General features: G+C 38.9%; 2 long non-coding RNA genes across 3 annotated transcripts in view; both read left to right on the forward strand.

Annotated features, from left to right (window-relative positions):
- Window positions 1-7,794, forward strand: part of LOC125153144 (uncharacterized) — a 146,748-nt gene extending 138,954 nt beyond the window's left edge. For both annotated transcript variants that reach the window (XR_007147423.1, XR_007147422.1), the window contains one exon: window positions 7,184-7,794. This is a non-coding gene — a long non-coding RNA (uncharacterized LOC125153144). The remainder of the gene's footprint in view (window positions 1-7,183) is intronic.
- Window positions 7,795-18,308: 10,514 nt separating this feature from the next.
- LOC125152369 (uncharacterized) overlaps window positions 18,309-18,976 on the forward strand; it is a 49,227-nt gene continuing 48,559 nt past the window's right edge. Inside the window, exon 1 of the long non-coding RNA XR_007147163.1 lies at window positions 18,309-18,418. This is a non-coding gene — a long non-coding RNA (uncharacterized LOC125152369). The remainder of the gene's footprint in view (window positions 18,419-18,976) is intronic.

Below are 18,976 nucleotides of genomic sequence, written 5' to 3' on the forward strand. Positions count from 1 at the left end.
CATATGACACTCAGTGCTCATCCCCACAAGTGCCCTCCTTAATGCCGATAACCCATTTTTCCTCTCCCCCACCCCTCATCCGCCCTTAGTTTGTTCTCTGTATTTAAGAGTCTCTTGTGGTTTGCCTCTCTCTCTCTCTCTCTCTGTTTGTAACAATTTTTCCCTTCCCTTCCCCCATGGTCTTCTGTTCAGTTTCTCAAGATCCACATATGAGTGAAAAACATATGATATCTGTCCTTCTCTGACTGACTTATTTTACTCAGCAAAATACCTTCTAGTTCCATCCATGTAGCTGGAAATGGCATGATTTCATTATTTCTCATTGCCAAGTAGTATTCCATTGAATATATAAACAACAATTTCTTTATCCATTCATCAGTTGATGGACATTTAGGCTCTTTCCATAATTTGGCTATTGTTGAAAGCACTGCTATAAACATTGGGGTACACATGCCTTTATACATCAGCACTCCTGTATCCCTTGGCTAAATTCCTAGTAGTGCTATTTCTGGGTCAAAGGGTAGTTCTATTTTTAATTTTTTGAGGAATCTCCACACTGTTTTCCAGAGCGGCTGCACCAGTTTGCTTTCCCACCAATAGTGCAAGAGGGTTCCTGTTTCTCCACATCCTCATCAGCATCTGTAGTTTCCTGATTTGTTCATTTTAGCCACTTTCACTGGTGTGAGGTGGTATCTTACTGTGGTTTTGATTTGTATTTCCCTGGTGATAAGTGACATTGATATCATTTTATCTGATGTCATTTGCAAATATCTTTTACCATTCTGTCAGTTGCATTTTAGTTTTGTTGGTTGTTTCCTTTGTAGTGCAGAAGCTTTTTATCTTGATGAGGTCCCAATAGTTCATTTTTGCTTTTAATTCCTTGAAAGTGAATGGTTTGGTACCAAACATAATTTAACACTGATCATTATGATTTCTTACTGAGACCACATTTTAAGGAGGAGAAAGTACTTTCACATCAATTATATAATTTATATCTGCCTGTTACTTTTACGACAGAGCTACTGGGAAATTTTTATTCCAATTATTGTTCACTATAAAAGCAATATATTTACACACTACAAAATGTGCAAAATAGGGAAAGGGGAAAATAAAGTAATTTTCATTATTTTCATTTAGTCTTTAAAACATTATTCTTTCTTATTATATTGTAATCAGTTTGACTCTTGCTTTCTTAAGCTAACATTGTCACCTAAGCATTTGCTTATGTTTTTCTTTTCTGTCTTTTTAATTTTATTTTTTATTTTTTAAAATTTACATCCAAATTAGCATATAGTGAAACAGTGATTTCAGGAGTAGATTCCTTAAAACCCTTACCAATGTAGCCCATCCCCCTCCCACACCCTCAGTTTGTTCTCCATATTTATGAGTCTCTTCTGTTTTTTCCCCTCCCTGTTTTTATATTATTTTTGTTTCTCTCCCCTTATATTCATCTGTTTTGTCTCTTAAAGTCCTCATATGAGTGAAGTCATATGATTTTTGTCTTTCTCTGAATGATTAATTTCACTTGGCATAATACCCTCCAGTTCCATCCACGTAGTTGCAAATGTCAAGATTTCATTCTTTTTGATTGCCGAGTAATACTACATTATATATATAATGTGATATATATATATATATATATATATATATATATCTCACATCTTCTTTATCCATTCATCCACCGATGGAAATTTGGGGTCTTTCCATACTTTGGCTATTGTTGATAGTGCTTCTATAAATGAAGGTGCATGTGTCCCTTCGAAACAACACACCTGTATCCCATGGATAAATGTCTAGTAGTGCAATTGCTGGGCTGTAGGGTAGTTCTATTTCTAGTTTTTTGAGGAACCTCCATACTGTTTTCCAGAGTGGCTGCACCAGCTTGCATTGCCACCAACAGTGCAAAAGAGATCCTCTTTCTCCGCATCCTAGCCAACATTTGTTGTTGCCTGAGTTGTTAATGTTAGCCATTTTGACAGGTGTAAGGTGATATCTCATTGTGGTTTTGATTTGCATTTCACTGATGATGAGTGATGTTGAGCATTTTTTCATGTGTCGGTTGGCCGTCTGGATGTCTTCCTTGGAGAAGTGTCTATTCATGTATTTTGCCCATTTCTTCACTGGATTATTTGTTTTTTGGGTGATGAGTTTGATATGTTATAGATTTTGGATACTAACCCTTTATCTGATATGTCATTTGTAAATATCTTCTCCCATTATGTCGGTTGCCCTTTAGTTTTGCTGATTGTTCCCTTCTCTGTGCAGAAGGTTTTATTTTAATGAGGTCCCAGTAGTTCATTTTTTATTTTGTTTCCCTTGCCTCTGGAGGTGTGTTGAGACAGAAGTTTCTGTGGCCAGGATCAAAGAGGTTTTTGGCTGCTTTCTCCTTGAGGAGTTTCATGGTTTTTGTCTTACATTGAGGTCTTTCATCCATTTTGAGTTTATTTTTGTGTGTGGTGTAAGAAAGTGGTCCAGGTTCATTCTTCTGCATGTCGTTGTCCAGTTTTCCCAGCACCGCTTGCTGAAGTGACTGCCTTTATTCCATTGGATATTCTTTCCTGCTTTGTCAAAGATTAGTTGGCCATACGTTTGTGGGTCCATTTATGGGTTCTCTATTCTGTTCCATTGATCTGAGTGTCTGTTCTTGTTCCAGTACGTACATACTGTCTTGATGATTACAGCTTTGTAATAGAGCTTGAAGTCTGGGATTGTGATGTCTCCTGCTTTGGTTTTCTTTTTCAAGCTTGCTTTGGCTATTTGGGGCCTTTTCTGGTTCCATACAAATTTTAGGATTATTTGTTCTGTCTCTGCGAAGAATGCTGGTGTTATTTTTATAGGGGTTGCATTTAATATGTAGATTGCTTTGGGTAGTATTGACATTTTAACATTTTTTCTTCCTATCCAGGAGCATGGAACTTTTCCCCTTTTTGTGTATCTTCAATTTCTTTCATAAGCTTTCTATAGTTTTCAGTGTATACATTTTCCACCTCTTTGGTTAGATTTATTCCTAGGTATTTTATGGTTTTTTGTGCAACTGTAAATGGGATCAATTGCTTGATTTCTCTTTCTGTGGCTTCATTGTTGGTGTATAGGAATGCAACCAATTTATTTGCATTGATTTTATATCCTGGGCCTTTGCTGAATTGATGAATCAATTCTAGAAGTTTTTTGGTGGAATATTTTAGGTTTTCCACATAGTGTACAATGTCATCTATGAAGAGTGGAAGTTTGACCTCCTCCCGGCCAATTTGGAAGCCTTTTGTTTCTTTGTGTTGTCTGATTGCACAGGCTAAGACTTCCAATACTATGTTGAATAACAGTGGTGAGAGTGGACATCATGTCTTGTTCCTGACCCTAAGGGGAAAGTTCTCAGTTTTTCCCCATTGAGGATGATATCAGTATTGGGTCATTCATATATGGCTTTTATGATCTTGAGGTATTCTCCTTCTATCCTTACTTTCTTGAGGGTTTTTATCAAGAAATGATGCTGCATTTTGTCAAATGCTTTCTCTGCATCTATTGAGAGGATCATATGGTTCTTGTCCTTTCTTTTATTGATGTGATGAATCATGCTAATTGTTTTGCGGATATTGAACCAGCCCTGCATCCCAGGTAAAAATCCCACTTGATTGTGGTGAATAATTTTTTTAATGTATTGTTGGATCTGGTTGGCTAATATCTTGTTGAGGATTTTTGCATCAATGTTCGTCAGGGAGATCAGTCTATAGTTCTCCGTTTTTTAGTGGGGTCTCTGGTTTTGGAATCAAGGTAATGCTGGCTTTATAGAAAGAGTTTGGAAGTTTTCCTTCCATTTCTATTTTTTGGAACAGCTTCAATAGAATAGGTGTTAAGTCTTCCTTAAATGTTTGTTAGAATTCCCCCGGAAAGCCATCTGGCCCTGGACTCTTGTTTTTTTTTGGCAGATTTTGATTACTAATTCTATTTCCTTACTGGTTATGGGTTTGTTAAAATTTTCTATTTCTACCTGTTTCAGTTTGGGTAGGGTATATGTTTCTAGGAATTTGTCCATTTCTTCCAGATTGCCCATTTTAGTGGCATATAATTGCTCATAATATTTTCTTATTATTGTTTTCATTTCTGTTGTGTTGGTTGTGATCTCTCTTCTTTTCTTCTGGATTTTATTTATTTGGGTCCTTTCCTTTTTCTTTTTAATCAAACTGGCTAGTGGCTTATCAGTTTTGTTATTTCTTTCAAAGAACCAGCTTCTGGTTTCATTGATCTGTTCTACTGGGTTTTTTTTGGTTTTGATAGCATTAACTTCTGCTCTAATCTTTATTATTTCTTGTCTTCTGCTGCTTTTAGGTTTTATTTGCTGTTCTTTTTCCAGCTAGTTAAGGCATAAGGTTAGGTTGTGTATCTGAGATCTTTCTTCCTTCTTTAGGAAGGCCTGGATTGCTATATACTTTCCTCTTATGACCACCTTTGCTGCATCCCAGAGGTTTTGGGTTGTGGTGTTATCATTTTCATTGGCTTCCATATACTTTTTAATTTCCTCTTTAACTTCTTGTTTAGCCTATTTATTCTTCAGTAGGATGTTCTTCACTTTCTAAGTATTTGTTACCTTTCCAAATTTTTTCTTGTGGTTGATTTCAAGTTTTCTAGCATTGTGGTCTGAAAATATGCACAGCATGATCTCAGTCTTTTTGTACTTACTTAGGGCTGACTTGTGTCCCAGTATATGGTCTATTCTAGAGAACGCTCCATGTGCACTGGAAAAGAATGTATATTCTGCTGGTTTAGGATGAAATGCTCTGAATATATCTGTTAAGTCCATCTGGTCCAGTGTGTCATTCAAAGCCATTGTTCCCTTGTTGATTTTTTTGATTAGATGATCTGTCCATTGCTGTGAGTGGGGTGTTAAAGTCTCCTACTATTATGGTATTACTATTGATGAGTTTCCTTATGTTTGTAATTAATTGATTTATACATTTGGGTGTTCTCACATTTATCCCATAAATTTTTATAATTGTTAGGTCTTCTTGGTGGATAGACCCCTTGATATGATATAATGCCCTTCTGCATCTCTTGGTACAGTCTTTTTTTAAAAGTCTAGATTGTATGATATAAGTATGGCTACTCTGGCTTTCTTTTGTTGACCATTAGCATGATAGATGGTTCTCCATGCCCTTATTTTCAATCTGAAGGTGTCTTTAGGTCTAAAGTGGGTCTCTTGTAAACAGCATATAGATGGATCTTGTTTTCTTATCCATTCTTTTACCCTATGTCTTTTGATTGGAGTATTGAGTCCATTGATGTTTAGAGTGAGTACTGAAAGATCTGAATTTATTGCCATTATGATGCTTGTAGAGTTGGGTTTTCTGGTGATGTTCTCTGGTCCTTTCTAATCTTTGTTGCTTTTGTTATTTATGTATTTCTCTCTCTCTCTCTCTCTCTATATATATAGATATAGATAGATAGATATAGATATAGATATAGATATATAGATATATAGATATAGATATTCATCTTTTCTCCCCTCAGAGTCCCCCTTAAAATTTTTTTCAGGGATGGGTTAGTGGTCACAACTCCTTTAGTTTTTGTCTGGGAAAGTGTTTATCTCTCCTTCTATTTTGAATGACAGGCTTGCTGGATAAAGATTTGTTGGCTGCATATTTTTCTGATGCAGCACATTTAATATATCCTGCCAGTCCTTTCTGGCCTGCCAAGTTTCTGTGGATAGGTCTGCTGCAAACTTGATCTGTTTTCCCTTGTAGGTTCAGGACTTTTTTTTTCCCTTGCTGCTTTCATGATTCTTTCCTGCCTGAGTATTTTGTGAATTTGACTATGATATGCCTTGTTGATGGTTGGTTTTTGTTGAATCTAATGGGGGTCCTCTATGCTTCCTGGATTTTGATGTCTGTGTCTTTCCCCAGGTCAGGAAAGTTTTCTGCTATGATTTGCTCACATAACCCTTCTACCCCTATTTCTCTCTCTTCCTCCTCTGGGACCCCTGTGATTCTGATGTTGTTCTTTTTTAATGAGTCACTGATTTCTCTAATTCTTAAATCATGCTCTTTTGCCTTAATCTCCCTCTTTTTTTCTGCTTCATTATTCTCTATAAGTTTGCTTCTATATCGCTGATTCTGTGTTCTGCCTCATTCATCCTTGCCGGCATGGCATCCATCCATGATGCAGCTCAGTTATAGCATTTTTTATTTCACTGTGACTAGTTTTTACTTCTTTCATCTCTGCAGAAAGGGATTCTAATCTATTTTCAACTCCAGCTAGTATTCTTCTTATCATGATTCTAAATTCTGGTTCAGACATCTTGCTTGTATCTGTGTTGGTTAAATCCCTGGCTGTCATTTCTTCATGCTCTTCCTTTTGGTGTGAATTCCTTTGTTTTGTCATTTTGAAGGGAGAATAGGAATTAATGTGGTAGAAAAATTAAAATTAAAAAAATTAAAATTAAAAAATTAAAAACACGCACACAAATATCAAATAAATGATGCTAGATCCTAGGTGTGTTTTGTTCTGGGTGTTGAAAGTGGTTTGACAGATTAGATTAAAAAAGGTGTGTGGGGCGGAAGGATATTGTTTGAGAATTTGAAAAAATGAATACACTAAAGTAGACTAAATTGAGATGATGGGAGTAAAATAGAATTTGAAAATATTTACACAAAAGTAAAGAATATAGTAGAAAAAATTTAAGGAAAATATTTTTAACAAAAATTTAAAATAAAAATAACCTTGTTCTCTTTATGTATTCAAGAAAAATAAAAGAAACAAAAAAGAGAAAAAAGATATAAGAAAAAAAAGAAATCTTATGAAAATTTGAAAAAGTGAATACACTGTAGTATACTAAAATAAAATGATGGAAGTAAAAGAGAATTTTAAAAATTCCATTAAAGCAAAAAATATAGTAAAAAGCTAAAGAAAATATTTTAATAGTGGCTGAAAGTAAAAATGAAGTTTTTCTCTTTCTGCATTCAAGAAAAAGTAAAGAAATGAAAAAGGGAAAAAAGAAAAAGAAAAAAGAAAATTGTTTGAAAATTTGAAAAGGTGAATACACTGAAGTAAACTAAAATAAAACAATGGAAGAATAAAATGATAGAATTTGAGAAAATTTATGCAAAAGTAGAAACTATAGTAAAAATATTAAAGAAAAATATTTTTAATAAAAATTGAAAATAAAATGATTTTTTCTCTTTCTGTCTTCCAGAAAAAGAAGAGAAGTGTAAAGGGGGAAAAAAAAAAGGAAAGAAAATGGAATACATGGACATGATAACAGTTTGAAATAGAACTGAAATGACTTCGTTTTCCCTAGACGTCGGACTATGTAGCACTTTATAGTCCATGTACTAAGTAGGCAGTGAGACTTGTGTTCTTGAAGAGCAAGGTTGGCCCATTTGGGTGGAGCTCAGTGTAACGCCTCTTTTCTCCACTAAATGGCACTGCTAGTCTACTGGACTGGAGTGTTGTGGCACTTTTAGGTGCATATGTGCATGTGTGGGAGTGGTGGAAATGGCATCACCCAGCTACCCAGTCTCTATTATCAGAACTCTGTTCTCTCCAATCAGCAATTGCACACACCGTCCTCTGTCCCCCCGCTTTTTCACTGTCCGTGACCAGGCCCCAGGCAGTACCTCTCTCCCAAGTTTTGTCTCAGTTGTGGCTGTTTTCCCCGGCCCCTTACTTCTGAGGGACTGCGGCTTTGACCTGTTCTGCCTCTCTGTAGGAGGATCTCAGCAAGCAATGGTAAAATGTCAGCTGCAGCCAGGAACACTTGCTGGACCCTGCTGCTGCCAGTGCTCTGAGACTGTGGCCAGGTGCCAGCCTGCCCCAGACAAAGTTGGCGAGATAGTGTAGCAGCTGCTTTCCAGGGATTATGGAAAATCACAACACACATCTGGCACCAGGCTTCACCCTTAATGACCTTGTTCCAGCACCAGCGAATGTGGCCGTTTTCTGGGGTCTGCTGGGACCAGATGGCTTCAACCGTCTCTATCAACTGTCCTTCCAGCAGTGGAACTGCTTTTCCCCGTGTGGTCTGAGAACCTCTCAGACCCCACTCTGCTCCTGGGGATTTGCCCTTCCCACCAGAGTACCACCAGGTATCAAGCTGCAGATTTGCAGACTTTGTGCTCCCCTTTGTTACAGTCTTAATGGAATTTAAACCCTCGCCTTTCTCCTTTCTCCTTTTTTGGTTTAGACCCTGTGACTGTGTCCAATTTTCCACTCTCTTTCCAGATGCTTTTGGGAAGGGGTGCTTACCCGTATTCTCCCCCCTGCCCCAGTCTATGTCCTCTCTCCACCCACAAAAGCACCTCCCTTCCAGCACCTTCTTGCTTCCCAAGTTCACCTCTCTGTGCCACGTGCCTGCTAAATTCTGTGGTTCAGGTTGTGCAGATTGTTGTGTTAATCCTCCAGTCATTTTTCTAGGTGTGAAGGATGGTTTAGTGTTGGTCTGGCTGTATTTCATGGATGTGAGACTCACAAACAACTTCCATGCTATTCTGCCATCTTGGCTCCTCTGCTCATGTTTTTCTATACTATCCATAGTCATAACTTTTGATGGATTTATCATATTTTACTCTACATTTTGTGCATTTCCAATTTTTCTGTTATTTTATTTATTTATTTTTTAAGTTTATTTATTTATTTTGAGCGAGAGAGAGAGAGAGAGGGAGGGGTAGCGAGAGAGAGAGAGCCCCAAGCAGGCTCTGCACTGTCAGCACAGACCCTGACATGGAACCCAAACTCACAAACCTTATGAGATCATGACCTGAGCCAAAATCAAGAGTCATCATATAACTGACTGAGGCACCTAGGCACTCTACAGATTTTTCTGTTATTGTAAACAGTATCATGAAGAATATTTTAGTGCACATCATTTTTGGTATTTAAAAATTTTTCCCCCAAGGCTAAATTCCTGGAAGTGGAATTACTCAGGCAAAAGGTATGAACATTTCTAGTGCCTTTTGATTTTTTTTAAGTTTATTTATTTTTGAGGCTGGGGTGGTGGTGGTTGGAGGGGCAGAGAGGGAGAGGGAGAGAGAATCCCAAGCAGGCTCCACACTGTTAGTGCAGAACCCGATGTGGGGTTTGAACTCATGAACTGTGAGATCATGACCTGAGCTGAAATCAAGAGTTGGATGCTTAACTGACAAGCCACCACATGGCTTTTTATTTTTATTATCACATTTTTTTTCAAAGGGTTGTCCAAGAAGCATACATACTGGTTTGTAGGTACCAATTCTCTACATGCTTATCAGAAGTATAAATGTGATTTTTAAAATTACTAATTTAATACATAAAAAATTATTTTCATTTTTATTTTCATTTAAAGTCTTATTACTAAAAATGATTGTTTCTCCATGTTTACTTTCTAGTTACATTTGACAGGACAGACACATTTATTCCATTTTTCAAATGGAGAAACAGGTTCAGAGAAGTTAAGTGTCTCGCCTGTGGGGACACAGCTAGGGAAAGGCGTACATGTAGACCCTAGGGCTCTTTATTCTCCATCCAGGACTTTCGCTAAAGATTAGCTCCTGCTTTGCCACCATCTCATGTTGGACAGACATCTCATTTCTTTGAGTCTCATTCTTTTCATCTGCATAATGAAGTACTCAGACTGGAATCAGTGGTTTTAATTTTAAAGTATAATTAGGTTGAAGAAAAATTTCTTCCAATGAACTACATCGTACTAAAACTCAATATAGAAACTGCTAAGGCAGAGCTACTCTGAATTGACCTAGTGAAAGGACTGGAGGTCAGGGTCATCTCCTTCTCTCTCAGAATCTTAGTGGGTCATTCTAACGTGCTGTCTGAGACACACAGATATCATCTAGTACAGAGGTTTTCCCATTTTCTTTCATATTTTCAGTTTTATTGAGATATAATTGATATCTAGCACTGTATACATTTAAAGTGTACAGCATTAGAACATGAATTGCATACATGGTGAAGTGATTCAGTCTTTTTTAAGCACTGCTCCCTTTATCTCATGCAGTTTTGCTATTCTGTAAATTAAAATGATATATTTAAAATCCATTTCCATGTCCCTTTGCTAGCTTGCCCACAAGTGACGATATTGGGAAATCCCAATTTCTGATGATATAGGGTTCTTTACATACTGAAATAAAAACTGGGTTTAGAGACAAGACATTAGCTTTCTTCTTCCTATTACATATGGCCTTTCTATTGGTGTCTCCATCTAAAATGGAAAGAATTGTCTGATTCTCCAACCTTGTAGAATTGTTGGCCAGGGATGACCAGATGTTAAAGCTGTGTTTGTGCTCCTCTTTTTTCTTTTCAGGCACATGGTAGGTCAACTTCCCTGACTCTTTTGAAGTTGGACACAGCTATGTGATTTGTTAACCAATGATATATCTGTGGAAGTGATGTGTGTCATTTCTAAGTGGAAGATGTAAGAGCCAGTGCACAATTCATCACATTCCTTCTCTTTTGCCACAGTTACTATGGAAGCACATTTTAAAACCAGCTCCTGCTCAGTCTGGGTTTAAGGGTGATGATTATGTGCAGAGACCTTGGCAGAGCCGAACTGGCCTGGAGCATAATAAAAAATAAAGATTTATTGTGTTAAGCCCTGAAATATTGTTTGTTATTACAACAAAACCTAGATCATCCTAACTAGCACAGTGTATGTGATAACAACTAATATTATCATCTACATTATCCATGAAACTTCTTCTTCATTCCTAGTGGTGCTGAAGCACATAGAGCTTTGGGAACCTAGAAAAAAATAATTTCTTGAAGATTTTTTTAACTATACAGTTTAAAACACTTTTAGCACCCACCCAAGATTTGTAAAATCTTTTCTCTTGCAAGTTTGAAGCCAAGAAAAATAGTGAAACAAAACATTGGCCAGATACCTGACATTTCTCTCCTTCCCCAGTATGGAATCTTCAGGAGCTTAAAGAATGACTTTTTTTTCTACAGATTCAAGATGCCTAAACTATCTCTTACTAATCCTCTTATTTTCTCTGAGATTAGAAAATCAGTGAGTTAAGCATTGTAACGCACATGGTTGTGAGAGCAACATATTGGGAAAGAAGCTGGCTTGTGAAGATTTCACCTGTGCTTTATCTTAATACAGTTGCTATAATACAAAAATGGTGCTCTGAGTAGGTTAATGATAAGGAATAAATTCATCCTGACCTTGTAAAGCTTGAAGGTGATGCTTTATAGAAGTTACATAGATGAGCATTACCTGGCACATGCAGCCTTGCAGTGTGGCTGGCTTTTTAGTCAACACCAAGGGACCATGCACAACTCACAACACTTTATGGGTTGCAGGTCCCTCACCTATAAAATAAAGGCTCTAATTCCTGACCTACTGCTTCAGGATAAAATGAAGATACATAGGAGATGACTTTAAAAATGAAAGTGTGATTTTGTAATGAGTTATTACTAGCTAAAATTTCTATTCTAATTGTTTGGAAGTTTTGTTACTCAGACTCTTTAAGTTGAAGGTGACAGGAAGCCCTTTCAAAGTGTCTTAAAATACTATAAAAACATTTAAGAGAAACCATGAAAGGGAATTTGATTTCAAAGGTAGTTGAAAACACGGGGGGTCCAGTGCTGTTCTTGGTTTTCTCCCTCTTCTGTGCTTTCTTCATGGGCAGCTTCTCTCCACATGGTAAACACTACAATCTTCAGTTACAGCAAAGGGAGTGCTTCTTGGGACAGAAGCTCCTGAACCTAGTTGCACTTGGTGCAACTTGGCTTGGTTTTGGTCACGTGTTCTTCTCCGGACATGTGAGGGGAAGAAAGTCCATTCACATGGGAGAAGTGGCCCTCCAAAAGAAAACTGAAGTGCTACAACCAGACTGGATGACAAAAACCAGTGGATGTCTACCACAAGAGGTAAGATACCTTCCTTCTTGAGTTCAGAACTCTGAGAAAATGAACTGTCACTCCAGCAGCCTGAGTGTTGAAGACTGATGTAAGCACTTATTGACAATTTAGCTCTTAATCACCTTTGAACTTAGGACTCAAGGGTCTTTAGGAAAGCCTTTGGGGACCTTTTGTCAGCAGCTGCAGCCACATAGCTAGAACTATGAGATGTGATGAGGAGAATAGGATAGAATGTCATCTTTGATGTTGAATTTCAGGAAAGTATTTTTAAAAAGTACTATTCATTCTTTAATCTTCTGAAGAGTACATTGGAAACGATCTCAAGTCGAGTCTGTATGGACCTAGTAACTGGAATTCAGAAGAAATAAATGTCTTCACATGACATCCCCCCACCTCCATGCCCTATCCACATGGAAAGGGGTCAGGCTGAATTGATTCAAGTGGGTGTTGTATACCTGACACTAAGGGGCTAGAGGATGGTGCAGGTGGGTCTTGAGAGGAATTCTGTTAGAGATGAAACTTTAATAGTAAAAATTAGAGATATCAGAAACACGTTTGATGTAATTGGGTATGTGGTTTGCAAAAAGTGCTGTAAGTTCAAGGAAGGGAGGAAGAAAGCTTACTAGAGGTACAAAGTGCATCCCCACAGAGGAGGGATGAGGAGATGGTTAAAAAACAATGATACTTACCATGGTTGCATGTTCACTATGTGCCATGCAATGCTAAGCACTTTGCATCTTTCCATGCATTCTCTTAGATTCTCTTCTCTGCATCTGTAAGGGGTTTGTACTAATGAGACCCTCACTTTGAAAATGGGGATCTAGGCTCAGAGAAATTGAGGCCACCCAGATAGTAATGACAGAGCTAAAACCAGGGACCTGAACATCACCCACTGCTTTATGCTCGACTTCTTCTGTGGCAACTTTGATTCAAAGTTTTGATGACAACAACCATAATGATCCTGACTCTTGGCTGAGGATGTGCCAGGAAGAGTACCTCAAATTATTGGTTTAGCCACAGGCTTGACAGTTATTTTATTTATTTATTTATTTATTGAGAGAGAGAGAGAGAGAGAGGGAGAGAGAGGGAGAGAGAGAGAGAGAGAGAGAGAGAGAGAGAAAGCAGGAAAGCAGGGGAAGGGCAGAGAGAGAGAAGGAGAAGGAATCCTAGCATGGAGCCCGATATGGGGCTCAATCCCACAAACCGTGAGATGATGACCTGAGCTGAAACTAAGAGTCAGACGCTTCACTGACAGCCACATAGGTGCCCCTTGACAGTTATTTTAAACCAAAATTTTTTAGTGATTTAATGCTATTTATATCAAGATAATGAATTTAAAAAGTAAACTAAACTTTTAAAGTTTTTTTAAAGAAATTATAATTTGTTATGACTCACATAACAAATATGTGAATTTGTTATAGCTTTCACTATAGAAAGCTTTCCATAAAAATTGAGAATTTCTGTTTTATTTTTATTTTTTATATATTGCTTCAGTATTCTTTTTTTTTTAAGTTTATTGGATAGAGAGAAAGCACGAGCAGAGGAAGGGCAAAGAGAGAGGGAGAGAGAGAGTCTTTCTTGGGATTAGCATGGAGGCTAACGCAGGGCTCAATCTCATGAACTGTGAGATCATGACATTAGCTGAGATCAAGAGTCAGAGGCTTAACCGACTGAGCCACCAAAGGTATCCCAGTTTTTAAAAAATATATATAACTGTGAAATTAAGATGTCTTGGGGAATCAATACAATAACTGCCATTGGCCTAGAAAACCCAGTAACCCAGTATGACCCCAGGCTAGATGTACAAGATTACTAGATTTTTATTTTTGAAAATTCATGATGTACATTTGTGTTCAATAGTTAGGTTCTGAAATACCAGTAGACATAACTTGTTCAATTTTATTTTCTGAATTTATTTGATCACAGGTGAAACTGAAACCTCAACTAAAAATAGTTTAAATAATACAGGAATTATTATCTTAATGATAAAGTAAAAAAGGGGGGGCAGTTACAGTGGATCAGAAATGACTTCAAGAATACAGGCTTTTTCATCTTTATGTTATGCCATCCAGAGCATAGTAGCCTATTTCTCCCATCAGGGACAAAACAATGGCTGCCATTGTTTCACACATCACATATAGACGCAATATTTTTCAGCTGCCAAAAGAGGGATTTTTAAATATACTTCTTTGTATCAGAAAAGAAAAACATCCTTAGAAGCAACCTAGCAGACCTCTCACATAGTATTGATATGAACTGGGTCACGTGCTCATCCATCATTTATTTGTTTAAGGGTGGGCATGCAACCTAGTTCTAGCCAATCTATGAAAAGGTAAATGAAATAATTATGACTGGCTGATACCAATCACCCTCTGGAGCTGTAAAGTTCTTTTATCCCTTTCTTAAGCAGAGTAGTTGCTTAGCACTTAAACAAGTTCAGGATTCTGTAAAAAAGAAATAAAGATAAAATGGCTGTTGGGAGGCAATCTTCAGCATCTGCCACAACCTGTTCCATGTCTCTAAGATTAAGGATGGGTGAAACAGAAGTTAGGAAACCCAAAATGTCTTCTATATTAATAGCATCTTTAAGAATATGTTTCCTCCTCTTTGGCTCAATTACCTAGAATTTGGCCATGAATACTATAAGCCATTTGTCATTCATCATTTCCTCCTGTATCTCTTCCATTTTTTACATGGAAATGCAGGAAAGCCATCACACCCCATTACTGATAGAGCCTCTGGAAGCCATCAGAGCCTGTTTCAGTTAGTGATAGGGCCAGATGAAAAACTTGCTGACCACTTGCCTTGTGAAAATGGAGATCTCTGGAGACTAGCTCATGTTGTTAGCTCTGGACTTAAGTAAAGAGAAAGGGAAGACCTGGTCAAATTTTCATTGTGGATGCAGGAATGTCCCTTGACCTGTGCTTCATCAAAATCTGTTCCCATCCAGTAGGTAGAGAGTATAATGCTAAGTGAAATAAGCCAGTCAGAGAAAGATAAATATCATATGATTTCACTCACATGTGAAATTTAAGAAACAAAACAAAAAGCAAAGGGAAAAAACAAGAGAGAGAGAAAAATCAAGAAACAGACTTAACTATAGAGAACAAACTGATGGTTACCAGAAGTGGGGGTATGGAGAATTGGTGATGGGGATTAAGGAGCGCGCGTTTCGTGATGAGCACAGAGTGATATGGAATTGTTGAATCCAATTGTTGAATCACTATATTGTGCAACTAAAACTAATATAACATTGTATGTTAACTAACTGGAATTAAAAACTTAAAAAAAAAATCTCTTCCAAGCCTGCCTGGTGGCTCAGTCAAACATCCTACGTTGGCTCAGGTCATGATCACAGTTCATGGGTTTGAGCCCCATGTCAGGCTCTGTGCTGACAGCTCAGAGCTGGAGCCTGCTTTGGATTCTGTGTCTTTCTTCTCCCCCTCTCTGCCCCTCCCCCACTCACGCTGTGTGTGTGTGTGTGTGTGTCTCAAAAATAAATCAACTTTTAAAAAGTTAAAAAAAAAACCCAACTTTTCCATGTAGATATACACGGAGAATGTCCTCTAATGCCCTCTTTGTTGTTATTGAAAAGACAGAAATGAAGTTTAATCAGAAAACCCAATCTCATGTCTTCTATGAGGGGTACAGCTCTGGACCTGTCTCCAAATTGGAATTGGGGCAGTGGGAGGGTAAGGGACCACACAGTGATCTAGCTTGTTGCTACTCCCCTCTCCACCCACCTTGGGCTCAGAGCTCTGCCTTCAGATGCCCTTCATACCCATTAGCCACCTGGGGCCAGGAAGAAGGGGTGAAGCCCTGAGAATTCGGGTCTGAGGTCACTGGCTTCCTAGTCCACTAGTCTCTCCAACACATGATGCCACAAAAGTGGACAATGTTTGGCATCTGTAACTAGGCAAGATACAGGAAGCTGGGGGCCCACCTTGGGATTCAGGCAGGGACAAGGCAGTGGGGATATTGTCTCAGAAGTAAAGTTTAGACAGAAGGAAGCTCTCCTCCCCACCCCCTTGTCAACAGATGGACCCATACCGGCACCCTGGAAGCCCAGATCAGACGGCAGCGTTCTTAGGGCCTCATCAATTCTTTCTCAGGATCCTGAGACTTCAGAGGTTAAGGACTGCACTGTTCGTGGTCTTGGTGGCCCCTGGTGTAACCTGGAGTCAAAAGAGGTGGTGTGCAGCTCCCACTGGACCAGGGGTGGGAAGGTGGCCATGGTGTTAAGCTGGGTAAAGACATTGTTCTGGGCTTGGTTGAGTGGGCCAGGAGAACTAGATGGGGGTGGGCAGCCAATGCCTGTGGAAGAGCTCAGAAAGGTGGCTCAAATGCCCTGTTGATTGCCTATGTGCAGATGCAGTCTGCTCAGCTCATCATGTTCAGTTACTTGTGAATGAAGAATTGTGAATGAAAAACTAACTGGTTCTTCATAGGAAAGATGAGCAGGGATACCCGTTTCTCTTGTTTCATGGTTGGGCTGCAGGTCAATTTTTTTCATATGTGCTATAAATGCAATTTGGTCTTTTTTTTTAACAATTAAACTTTATTTTGTGAGTCCCCATTCTTGCAGGTGATGGAAATTCCAGTCAATCAGGGTTTTTGCACTTTCAAGAGATTGAGACCGGTTCTGAGGGGCTTCTATAGTGTTAAGGGATAAGGTCCTCACTGTGGCCATTTTCCACTTTGCCTCTTCTGAGGCTATGTCTTAGCCTGGGTTCCCTCTGAAAGAAGACCTGAGATAAGGATGTGTGTGTAGGTGGTTTATTTGGGAGCTGACCCCAAGGAATGAGTAACATGGGGAAGGATTAGAGCATGGTGTGTTATTGAGTTGGTCAGATTGTAGGCAATGGAGCTTAATCCCACCAAGGCACTTTGAGGAAGAATTATCAATTCTTAACTGCTCTCTCTCCACACTGGTTGAGGCTTTTCTCCAGGGTGTGTGCAAGTGCAAGTCTCTCTTTCACTTCTATGTTCTTATGGTTGAACTAGACTACACTTCTGCCAGGCTCCACCTCCCCCTGCTGGCAGTGTTGGAGAAGCTTGGCACACAAACTTAAGGAAGTACAGTACAGATCTCGCTGTTCGTGGGTTCAAGCCCTGTGTCCGGTTCTGTGATGACAGCTCAGAGTTTGGAGCCTGCTTCAGATTCTCCCTCTCTCTCTGCCCCTCCCCTGCTCATGCTCTGTCTCTCTCAAAAATAAACATTAAAAAATTAAATTAAAAAAAAAACTAGGTTCAGGTAAATAGGGTCTTAGGGCAAGCCCTGGCTCAAGTTACTACTTGCTCTGTGAACTAGAGCAAAATACACAATCCCCCAAAGCCTCAGTTTCTTCATCTCTAACATGAGAATATAAAGTATCTTCCTCACAGAGTTGTTTTGAAGAGCAAATGAGATAACACATTTGGGTAATGCATTGACACAACATTATGTCTATAGTGGATATTTTACTAGTGTTGGATATAAAGGCCCATTTTCAGCTGGTATGTATTAGTTGTTTATGACCAGTGTCTCTTCAGATTATTGTTATTAATTGGAGTGGAGGTATGTTATTAACTGAATGTTTGTGTCTCCCAAAATCTTATATGTTAAAATTCTAACTCCCAGTATGACACTATTATAGGTAGGGTCTTTGGGAAGTGATTAGGTAATTAGGTCACGAGGGTAGAGCATTCATGAATGGAATTAGTGCCCTTTTAAGAAGAGATGGAGGAGTTTGCTTCCCTTCTCTGCTGTCTTTCCACCATGTGAGGATGGAATAAGAAGTCTATAGTTTGTAACCTGGAAGTGGGACCTTGTCAGAACCTGATCTTCCTGGCATCCTGATCTTGGACTTGTAGGCTCCAGAATTGTGAGAAATAAATTTCTGTTGGTATAGACCACCCAGTTTATGATATCTTATATAGCACCTCTAACAGACTAAGACAGGGTAGTCCTGACATGGGGGGGGGGGGTCTACACTGTAGACCTGCTGGCACACACTCTTGGCCTTGCCTCCATTTGCCATTCTGCATTTGTGTTTGAGATAGCTGGACCTCTGGCACTCAGTCTGCCACTTGGCTGCACACAGAGGGAAATTTCTATCCCTTTCCCTGAGCCCACAGCTGTGACTATGTGAGGTCAGGAGTAGAGCTAGAGAGAAAGATTGTTTTTGATCCCAATTCATTAACAGGTTGGAGAGAGCTGATGTCTGCTTCTTCTGAGCTGGCTGGCTCCACTGGACCTTATCACAGTTTCCACTGCTGAACTTACCAGCCCATGGGGGCATGATTTGCTTGGAGACACATTTGAGGACAGAGGCTGGGTCTTATTCAACTCTGACACATAGGAAGGCAAGCACTGAAATTTCTCCATGATGATTGGTAACATGGTGTTATTGTGAACTAACAAAATATCATAACCCTTCCCAATTTCTTGTCCAGGCTTACCTGCTCATTTCTCAGAACCTCTACAAAATCTACCCTTAGGTAATCCTGGCCCAGCAGAGTCCTCTGGACCATGCCTGAATCTTTTGGCTAGCATCATCCATTCTTGTGTGTCAGTAGGAGCTCATGCCTCATGGTAAGTATTTTTAAAATCTTTCCTAAGTACATGAAAGTTACGCAAGAAACAATTGCTGAATTAAATGTTCTATGGATAGTGGACAATAAGGGTGATATTTTAAGTTAAGGAGTACTCTCTTCTAGTCTACACTGGAAATATCTTTCTCTCCTTTATCTCTACAAGTCCAAATCTTACTCATTTTTTCATGACACAGATCAAATAGCTGAAAGTAAGAGCCAGATGGGATCAACCATAATCCAACTTCCTTATATAAAATATGAGGAAACTGAGTCCTGGATCCAGGAAATGACCTAATCAAATGGACAAGCATCCATGAAGCATTTCTGACCCTACTTACCAGCTGTGTGGTCAGGGATCCCTTTCTTAAGACTGAACCCTTGAAGTTCTCAGTTTATTGGTTACTCCTTATAGTGTGCCATATCCTGATGAGTTTTCACTGATTATAGCATTCCTGAGTGGTAGGTTCTGCTATACCGCCCCCCGCCCCCATTTTATAGATGAGGAAACTGAGGCTTACAGAGTTGAAGTTACTTGCCAAACATATGTAGTGGATAA

The sequence above is a fragment of the Prionailurus viverrinus genome, chromosome E2, assembly GCF_022837055.1.
Source record: "Prionailurus viverrinus isolate Anna chromosome E2, UM_Priviv_1.0, whole genome shotgun sequence".
NCBI classification, from domain to species: Eukaryota; Metazoa; Chordata; class Mammalia; order Carnivora; family Felidae; genus Prionailurus; species Prionailurus viverrinus.